Source organism: Pecten maximus, unplaced genomic scaffold (genome assembly GCF_902652985.1).
Source record: "Pecten maximus unplaced genomic scaffold, xPecMax1.1, whole genome shotgun sequence".
NCBI classification, from domain to species: Eukaryota; Metazoa; Mollusca; class Bivalvia; order Pectinida; family Pectinidae; genus Pecten; species Pecten maximus.
Genome location: NW_022979579.1, coordinates 76,075 through 85,919, shown reverse-complemented (window position 1 = coordinate 85,919; position 9,845 = coordinate 76,075).

The following is a 9,845-nucleotide window of genomic DNA, read 5'->3' as shown; positions in this document are numbered from 1 at the left end:
ACAAAAATGTTAAGGGGCCAAAGAAAAAGATTCCCTGGGTATGGGGGGATAGTCAGCAGAAGGCTTTCGATACCATAGTCAGTCTTCTAGCTTCTCCACCTGTGTTAGCATATGCAGACTTCACTAAGCCTTTCATTGTTAACACAGATGCCTCTGTAGAAGGTTTAGGTGCTGTGCTGTACCAGAACATGCATACAAAGCCCTAGTGAGACCCAAACTGGAATACTGCTCTTCCATATGGGACCCGCACAACACAAACCAAATCAACCAAATAGAAAAAATTCAACGCAAAGCAGCACGATGCGTACAAAACAGATACCACAGCACAAGTTCAGTACAAGACATGATGGACAAACTCAACTGGCCCACACTTCAAACACGTAGACTCAAGACCAGACTCATACTTTTATACAAAATTATTCACCATCATGTCGCAATAGACCCACACGGCATCATGCACCCAGCTGACCCTAGGACAAGGCAAACACACCCCTACACCTTCAGACACCTATCTGCCACCAATGACACATACAAATACTCCTTCTTCCTACACACAATAACACAATGGAACCTCCTCCCGGTGGCAGCAGTACAATGCACTACACTAGAGATCTTCAAGGCACATATAGACAATGCAGCCCTTGATGATCTCAAACACACACCGTAAACACACCTCATAATGTTTTTATCTAACAGTTTCCACTAAAAAAATTTTTTAAAAAAACCCCTCTCACTGTACCCAAATCCTTGCACTTTTTTACTTCTTTTGAAGAGCATATGCAACGATCCCTCCCTTTAGCCGTAATCGTCATTTTTTGACGGAGGCCGAATGACGAAAGAAGAAGAAATCTACAAATATAGTCGCTTTAATGAATACATATTCGTTAAAGCGACTACATTTAAGGAATGAATCTTGATTTGGTCGATTTCATGGGGTCATGAATTGAGTTGCTCTTGAGACAAATAATGAACTAACTAACCCAATGAAATCGACCAAATCAAGATTCAATCCTTATATTTCAATTGTTTGGGTTTTTTCGAATAAAAAAGTCTGTCTAGATATTAATGTCTCAAAGCTTGTGCAAGTCCTAATGGGGAAAAGCCCGAGGAGTTCCGGATTGTGCATGTCTAGTCGGTCGAGTAAAATAGTTCGCAATTTCAGGATTAAAAACAGTATTATTTTGTTAAAATAGAAGTATCTAGCATATCTGGTTTTTCATAAAATACAAGAATACATTATAAATTTGATAATTTTAATTATTAATCCATGTTTATAACAACAATGTAGAAAAAGTGAAATCGTTTCGCGGAAGGATTTTAACCATGTATTCATACGCACTGATCAGGGTTAATCTGGTCAAATTCATGACCAAATGAAACAGATTAAGTTTGGTAGTTTCATTGAGTCCAACTTGAGTAGAAATTGAACTATTTTTGTATGACATCTACAGATACATAATATGTATGGTTGATGAATATTCGGGAAATAAGGACGTGTGTGTATGGAATAGCTATGTAAGGATTACAGATTTGCCAAGACATACATTGTACACAAAGTAATAAAGACTAAATATACCTCCTCTCCTCTTCACGAGAAATAAATGTACGGGCCTCAGGACAAGGCATGACTCAATATTTAACTAATGCATACCACAGTCTAGTAACATATCCCCTTAAACTGATATCAAGTAATTGGATTTACAAAACGAGGAGAAGATAACCCTGTGTAAGCATCTCTGGTCGTTTTCAGCATGAGTTATACTAGCGCCGAGCTAATGAGGATTTGGACAGGCGGTCATACATTCAAGATTAGAATATGGAACGCCAGAGCTGTCTTAGGTGATCAAATATGATTATATTCGGTGGTTATGTCTTTATATGAGGTAGACATTTCCCTATATTCGGTAGATATGTCTTTATATTCGGTAGACATTTCCTTATATTCGGTAGTTATGTCCTTATATTCGGTAGATATGTCTTGATATTCGGTAGACATTTCCCTTTATTCGGTAGATATGTCCTTATATTCGGTAGTTATGTCCTTATATTCGGTAGATATGTCTTTATATTCGGTAGATATGTCTTTATATTCGGTAGACATTTCCTTATATTCGGTAGTTATGTCCTTATATTCGGTAGATATGTCTTTATATTCGGTAGACATTTCCCTATATTCGGTAGATATGTCCTTATATTCGGTAGTTATGTCCTTATATTCGGTAGATATGTCTTTATATTCGGTAGATATGTCTTTATATTCGGTAGACATTTCCTTATATTCGGTAGATATGTCTTTATATTCGGTAGACATTTCCCTATATTCGGTAGTTATGTCCTTATATTCGGTAGTTATGTCCTTATATTCGGTAGATATGTCTTTATATTCGGTAGACATTTCCTTATATTCGGTAGATATGTCTTTATATTCGGTAGACATTTCCCTATATTCGGTAGTTATGTCCTTATATTCGGTAGATATGTCTTTATATTTGGTAGATATGTCCTTATATTCGGTAGTTATGTCCTTATATTCGATAGATATGTCCTTATATTCGGTATATATGTCCTTATATGCGGTGCGTTTCCCTTTATATTCGGTGGTTAAAATGAAACTTTATATGTTGTGCAAACTTCCTTATATGTTGTGCACTTCATTTTGAATAAACTTTTTAACATTATACAACCGGAAACCGGGGGTGACAGTATATAGACGATGTGATAGCTATTTTGAATGCTCTAGACCTATATTTTAGAATATATAGCACACAGTGGTACATTTTCTGGTGTTATCAATAATTTGGTTATAATATTAAATCAAAACTCTGAAGTAATAATTTTTATTCGGAGGCTTCTTGAAATGTTGGACCATAACATAAAGGCATGATTTTTTATGTGTAAGCCCGGGCTTTTTTTTTTCTAATGGACGCTACGACATCATTATTCTACTGCCACATTTCATATGCTACTAACAACGTAAAAGTGCGGGGGGATCGAACCCGCGACCCTTGCTTACTGGTCCGCCGCTCTACCGACTTAGCTAAAGGGACATTCCCCCATCACCGACACTAGAAGCAAGACGGCCGTATCACTATGTACACTATTTACAATTAAAACCTGCCCCGAACACTCATTAACCCAGGTTTTATCCCCAACGAAGCCTCTCATTTTCCTATAGTTTTTGTTTTCACTTGGAGTGGTCAACGGCACCAAATGTAACAGAAAAGCAAGTAGTGTACCTCCACCGAGATCGAACCCGCGACCCCTGGTTTAACTAGTCAGCCGGTTCAGACAGAACTAAAGCGCTAGAAGGCAACCGTATTACTATATAAATTATTAACAATTAAAACTTGCGACGTTTATGTATATTATCTTTAGTTTTATGCATGTTTTTGGTTTTGTTTTTTATTTGTTTTTGAAGTACGGACACATATTGCTATGTACATTGTCCGTGTTTGAAATAACAAGAAGCAAAATCACTTACTTATAGACTATTATTTGAGATACATGTATATTATAAACATAGAGGTTTTTAATCTGAAGTGTATGGTGTTCTGTTAGGGCCAAATTTCCAGTATCGCTCCTTCACTCCTTCGACCTAAACGCGAAGGAGCGAAAACACGATGGCGAAGGAGCGAAAATATGATGGCAAATGAGCGAAAACACGATGGCGAAGGAGCGACGTTTCACCGTTCCTTCGCCATCGTGTTTTCGCTCCTTCGCCATCGTATTTTCGCTCCTTCGCCATCGTGTTTTCGCTTTTTCTAGGAAATAGACAAGTTTTATATGTTATGTGTTCAAAGTGACCCAGAGTTGTTATACGCTATAGTCAGCCAAATCTATTCGAGTTGCTTCCCTTAGATCAGTAGTTATTAACCCGTTTTAGGTTTAAACCCTTCATTCTATATCAAGGTAAAATATAACCAAACGGTAGCACCTGAAAGTCAGTCGTTATTAGGTAGCACACGGTCCGTTGAACTGGCTCATTCCCCGAACACCAACTCTGGTAAAGACAAAGGAAGGTGTTTATGTAGGAAGTTCTTTGAAGTTCAGTTATAGTCTGTTTCAATATGGAATACCAACTCAGGTAAAAAATAGGGTCAACTCAGGTATATGAATCAGAAATAGTTTTCTAAATTCCAATCACTATCATATAGATTATTTTACTAGTAAGAATGAAACGACAATATCATATCAATAAATAAGTATAAAATGAGTAAAAAATAAATATGACATACATGTATGTATATGGTAAATTTTATCTTATAGATATTTTTGACATGTTCACATCATCATCAATTGTCATTATTGTTTTTGGTTATGTAAAATGTAAATTCAGTCCATCATATATGTTATACGGGACACGACGGATTATAAGTTTTATACTTGTGTCTAAACCCATTTTTGTTTTGACAAATAAAACACATTCTGTAGGTCTAAACGAAAAATAAAAAATCAAATTTTCAAAGCACTATTCCTAACTATATATTTCACTATTGATTATGATAATATTAGATTAAAACATATAGATAAAAGATAAACAAAATTAGAAATTGTTTTCTAAATTTAACGCACTAATTATACATATTACTATTAATAATGACCTGTGCATTTTCCATTCCGTGTATGATTAACAAAAAATATTATTACTAACTAAGCCTGAAACAGACACAAGAATGTTACAATTGTTCTACAAGAACTGATCTATACAGTAATTATATGATAATCTAAACAAATCTGGAAAAATCAATCTATGTATAGGTATTCGAAAACCTGTACTAATCAAACCTGATTACCGCTACAACTTTACAAGAATTTTACACAATAACTTAATTGTCTATACAAATCTGAAAAACGTACAAAGTTAATCATTAGGAAAAAATCAAAGTCTAACTAATATACAATTGCTTTACAATGAAAAAGTATGAATATAAGATTCAGTAATTATGCCAATTTAAATGCTAATTCAAATGATGATAATCAGATATATATTTACAATATAAATGAAAAATGATAATGGGCTGAAATAATCTAAAAGAATGTAAATTAAACAGTGGTATCAAAGTATTGTTTGAATATTTACACTAAATCTGAAAACAGCCACAAATTCAATCAATGTGACTCAAAATTTAACAAAATGTTGAAGTTTGATAAACTTTTTTCAGAAAATATATGATTTAAAAGTATTCAACGTACAACTGTTTTACAATTCAAGATTCAGTAAGTAAGTATTTACATGTATATGTCTGCCACGATGTTGATAATTCAAATATCAAAGCAAAATATGATGATTTTCCAAAGTGTGCTTAGTTTTATACACTATTTGTGAAACAGTTTGGCAATCATTAACAGCTAATGATTTTCTGATCACCTAACAGGTGAGTTAATTTACCTGTGTTCTTACACTTAAGACATTTCTGTAACGGACTATAACTCCCTATCAACACACCTTAACCCCTATGTAAACACCACACCCTAACCAGAGTTGGTGTTCGGGGAAGACCCCGTTGAACTAGTGGTCAGTGCCTAGGGCTGTAATTAGAAATGACGTTATGGGGTGTAGATACGCCCATATTTCGGGGTAAAGGTCATGATTGGTCAATTGACCACATCCTCAATTTATAAATATTAATTAACTTTCAGGGAGTATAAAAAGACTTGTACGTTTTGCATAAGCAGTTTTCCAGTAGTTTTCAGTCTAAACAGACTGAGTGCCGTTTGGATGTACATATTTAGGATGTAAATATGTAGACTTAGATTTGTTTAAATGTGTGTGAACTGTTAAATGTGTGAATGCGCCGGCGATAGTGTGGAAGATGGATGAAACTTCATTGGATTATATTGTACCTTCGGGATTTTCATGTGGATTAATAAATATAAGTAAACTTAACATCCAGTGATGAATTATGTTGATCGCACCACAACCATCCCAAAACGAACTTTTAAAGTCCCGTGTTTATGGAGAGCGGACGTTAGACTTTTCTGTAACAAAGGCCTTACACATTTGTTTTGAAAGGATTGTAAAGATTCAAGCTAAATAGATAATTAACTAAAGCTTTATCTAATTATTTACATTAAATTTATAATTATCAAAGATTTCGGTATTGTTACCGCACTTGTTTGACCAAATTATTAAAAGTACTCGAATACAGTTGCGTCCCCTTATCAATTCATAGCATCCGCCTTGCAAAGACAATCATGATCTCGAAATATCTATTCATCTGTCTCGCAATACTCCATCAATAGTAAGTAAATGTTTGATGCTACGCATCTTATTAGTATAATGTTACTTTATTACACTCGTAAATAACTGATCACGTATTGTTCAAATACCGCGGTTTAGAATTGTGCGGGAAATGCTGTTAACATATTTATTAGAACGAATATTCATACCCTGCCTACACTGCTCTCCGGCAGGGTATGAAGTCCCTCCCATTGCCGATAGTGTAGCAAGCCCCGATGCGATTTACATCGGGCAGTATTAGCAGTGGTAAAATATTTCTCGGATAAAAAAAAAACACATGTAAATTGATGATTCTGGTATCTATTATGAATATTCAAGCAACAAACCTGCACATTACTTCAAATGTTTGACAATGAATAGTAAAATCCAAAACGGGCAAGACACACGGAGATATCAGTTCAAATATACCGCCATCTTTGATACAAGTGTAAAGGTCAATTTCCTTATAAGGAAATCAAAATAAATTGATGCTAATGAGGTTTCCGCGAGATTTCAACAGAAAAACAGATTCGGAGTAATATATCTCGGTAAGTAAGGTCAATTCATTCTGAAATTATTTAATTACGCAAAGTAAGATTCGCTTTCTTCACAAGAGTTACAAAAGCGTGGTTAAATATCTCTGATTATGTATTTATTTATCGTAGTAGCTTCATCCATATATGGATCACGGGTTCCATATTTGGGTTAGAATCCTCGCGAGAGTTCTTCGAGGAGTATCATGGCGGATCACGGAGACAACTCTGAGCAGTATGATATCAGAATATGCGAATTAAAGATTTCTAGATTAGACGGTAGGCTAATACATTGCAAAATTGTATTAGAAATGTTTAATTATACGAACTATTACTCCAAAATTAAACGATATCCGCTATTTGTAGCATTTTCGAGGTTCACTGTTTTGCTACATTACGAGCAATGGGAGGGAATCGTAGCTCTGACGACGACCATCTGTCAGAAATTGTCCGTCCGTCGTCTAGAGCTACGTTATCGCAGCTACATATTTATATGACCAAAATGTATTTATTTTATTCTTTCAAATAACTTCTAATTTGTCATGCTCACCATAAACTAAAAGTAGACACTTTGGTTGAAATAATGGATAAAACTTTCATAAGTCACCCTCTATGAACTTTCATTTACATCAATTCTATAAACCGGAGGTTACTCCAAAACAGGAATTTGCCGATGTAAACAAAAAGAGTGCGTTTCCCATGTAAACAAATACACGTGTTATCTTCCATTTTTCTTTGTAGCTGGTCTACATTGAAACTGTTTTCAATATCCTATTTTTATCTTGAACCAGAACAGCATTATATCAAATTCATGTAAAAGCCTTCCTACCTCATTCAGATTAAATTTATTTGTTATATTTCTATGTTGTCATGCTCGGTTAATTGTTAAAATGTTTCTTTGTTTAAGTTTGTATGCATAGAAAAACTTAACACATTATGTCATGTTTATGCTGTGTCCTTGCTGCACGAGTTGTTCCTAAGTCATCGACCCCTCACTGCCAAGCAAGAATAGCTCTACTCAGTTAATTCTCCCCAGTTTTAACTTAGCGAATTTTCCCCAATTTTGTTCATTATTTTTCTATGTCAATGCCATGAAATTGCGAAAAAAATAGGGACGGAGTTATGAGGAAGAGTACCGGGAGCTGGCAACGGTGTTTGGTGGATTTGAGATATTTGCTGAAACGGACTTAGAATTACCGAAACGGAGATAAACAAGAGATCCCAGAGGGATCTTGGCGTCCACCATTGAATGATCTTTATATATTCCATGTCAGATTGATCTTCTCTCTATTTTCTCTTCCTCCTACTAATCTGTGTAAATTGAAAAAACATCCCTCCAGTACTTTTCAAACAAATTGGTTTGGTTTAGTTTGTTTAACGTCCTATAAACACCGAGGGTGATTTAAGGACGTGGCAGGTTTTGGAGGTGGAGGAAAGCCGGAGTACCCGGAGAAAAAAAAAACACCGGCCTACAGTCAGTACAAAGGGAACATATATAGGAAATTTGAGATTTAGCTATAATGTCTATATGTCGGCCATGTTGCTTTCAGATTGGTCCCAAAATGCAATACGAGGGACTAAGAGGAGCCTATGATATGAAGTAAAACGTTCAGGTATATACATAACTAAGAATAAAATGTGCACGTTTTAATGTACAAACCAAAAGGCCTATATGTTTTGTTTACTGTTTTCATACACATGGCCGCCGAAAAAAAAATAACGAAAAAGTAAACGATATATTACATATCTTCCATCGAAAAATGCACAGAAAAAATACAGTTTGTATGTCATTGATTTATTTATATAGGCTTAAATTCTGCATGCGACGATGCAATAGTAACAAGGATATGCGGGATGTTTTAACTCTATTTAAAAGATCGTTGGAATGCATGATCATGCAGCCGATAAACACTGACCGCGGCCTTCACCTTTGATACAAAATCAGCATGCGTACGGTCGATCAAATTTTCCTGAACTGTTTATTGTTTCATATTGTTAAATTGTAGAACAATATAAATGGATTTTAAGATAAATGATATGAGTACACTATATACATTTATATTCTTATAATGTATTATCGTTTTCGTAAAATATTATGCTGTCATTGTACGACTCCCGTGTGTAAATCGCGTATCTATGCCAAAGATGATTTTACGCATGAACTTTGTTTTGATCCGTAACTGTGCACAAGATTGTTTATTAGATAAAGGAATAAGTGTTATCATGTACAATTAATTAATTTCTTTGTTATTATTTATTGCTTATTTTCGACAATTTTATCAAGCACCAGTTTTGCATAAAACCGATGATAGTCGGGTGTTTTGTCTCCGTATACAAACGGACACGGATAAGTCGAACCATCGGATAAGTCGAATATTTTGCTCGGTCCCGTCGACTTCGAATTATCCGAGTTTTACTGTATATGAAATTTCAGGAGGATCCCTTCTGTACTCTTTGAGAAATAGCGATAACAAACTTCAGTTGTCAAAATCTAAGATGGCTGCTTGTCGGTCATGTTGTTTTCCGATTGGCCCCAACATGAAATATGCATAACTAGGGACCAAGGACGACCTACATATGTAGCCTCAGAAAGATCCCTTTAGTACTTTCTGAGAAATAGCGATAACAAAATTCAATTGTTAAAATCCAAGATGGCTGCCTGTCGGCCATGTTGTTTTCTGACAGGTCCCCAAATGAAATATGCATACATTGTAACTAGGGACCAAAGGCAACTTACATATGAGATGGTGGGCTAAAAATCAGATAGTGGGCTAAAAATGGGGTCTTAATTGGTATCAATTTCAGAGAATGGACTCAAATATATGTTCTCCATTGCACAACTGTATCTTATGTAAAATTTTAGGGATTTATTTTTCAATCATTCGTGATTCACAGCCCAATTCCCGTCTGAGTTGAATATTAATTCAATAGTTCTATATGTTGTTGAAATAGCAAAATTATTGAGACATAAATTGAAATATTAAAGACACTTGAATAAACTGTATATTATTCAATAATCAACACAAAGGTTGCTGTGTTGAAATCATTTAAATTTTAAGAACATCTTATTTTGATATACATATGTTACAACA